Source organism: Sinocyclocheilus grahami, unplaced genomic scaffold, assembly GCF_001515645.1.
Source record: "Sinocyclocheilus grahami isolate Dianchi unplaced genomic scaffold, SAMN03320097.WGS_v1.1 scaffold1791.1, whole genome shotgun sequence".
Taxonomy (NCBI): domain Eukaryota; kingdom Metazoa; phylum Chordata; class Actinopteri; order Cypriniformes; family Cyprinidae; genus Sinocyclocheilus; species Sinocyclocheilus grahami.
The window spans coordinates 161,012-162,419 of record NW_015506970.1 but is presented as its reverse complement, the minus strand read 5'-3'; positions in this window follow the sequence as shown (position 1 = coordinate 162,419).

Sequence of the window (1,408 nt, the reverse complement as noted above, 5' to 3'; positions counted from 1 at the left end):
ACAGCTTCAGTTTCTGAACTTTCACACTTAGTAACACATACAGCTTTTCCCTAACCACAGTGCAACAGTGAAAAGGAACCCCTTTCAAACAGTGTCACCTTCCGAACATTGTTGAAGCGACATACTGTATACATGTATTGTGGTATTTTAAAAATTCATATCATAACAAAAATAAACACCGGTATTTGGTATGAACCGGTATACTGCCCAGCACTAGTATAGCATACGGTGGATATTTGTGGCGGTCAGTGTGGATATTGTGGATGAGTTCTTATCCTATATATATATATATATATATATATATCATATATATATATATAGTCTAACAGCTGTGGTCCTTATGTAAAGAAAAGAGCTGCATATAGATTTTTCATGGAAGAAAAGTCATATATGGGTTTGAATTAGCACAATAAGGTTGACTGATTTGTGGGTAAAATATCCCTTAAAATTAAGTCAGTTGACTTTTTTTTTTCGCAGGTTTGTAATTTTCTGTTAACAAGTTCCTTGTTCTTATGCCGTTTCTTTCATTGGCCACTGTTTTGGAGTCCTTCGCTTTTCTTATGCAAGAATTGGATTGGAGTTTTGATATCCCGAACAAGAAAGAATGAAACCAGCTGAACAGTTCTCCCCTCTCTTTTTATGGGGATATTTTTTTTGTCCTTTCTCTGGAATCATAGACCTTGTGTCCCCTGAGGCTGGTGTGTAAGATCAGCGGGACGTTGGTTGAGCATGCGCTCAAGATGCAAACCCATCAAAGCTGGACGGAATCAAAGTGATGCAGAGCAACCTGCTGCATCACCTCCATCCCCACGGCAGTTACCTGTTTGAGAACACTCTTCGACCTCTCTTGTTTTTTTGTTTTTTTCTGGTCTTTGCCTTTTCATGTCCAACCTCAAACTCATTCTTCCTCGCATGCTTGCTTGTGATGAGTTGAAGAATCCAGCATAAAAAGCACAAAAACTCCTTCTCTCTCTTCAACATCAGTTCACTGTTGAACTTGTTCAAAGATCTTTGTAAAGTCTACCTGCAGCCAGTGTCAAACCTGCAGCCAGAACTCAAAAGACCCAGACGATAAGGCCCTCAGCTTAGCAGAAGATCAGATCCATGTTTATGCGACTTTTGTGACGTGTTTGAGTTGATCCATGTCAGAGTTTCTTGATAGAGCTTGTTGATGTTGTTTGTTTTTAGGGAAACGCTACAACGTTGCAGACGTGTCTGCTGCTCTGTGCATGAGTCTCGGTCTGATCTGGTTTACACTGGGAGACAGCAAGATTGCCCCAAACTTCAATGTAACTGGTACAGAACTGCTTCTTTGTCAGTCTGTTGACTATGGTTGTTCCAAAATCTAGTGAGCTGTCTTGCTAATAATAATCTACTGTCTGCATAAGAATGATTTGTTTTTTAAACG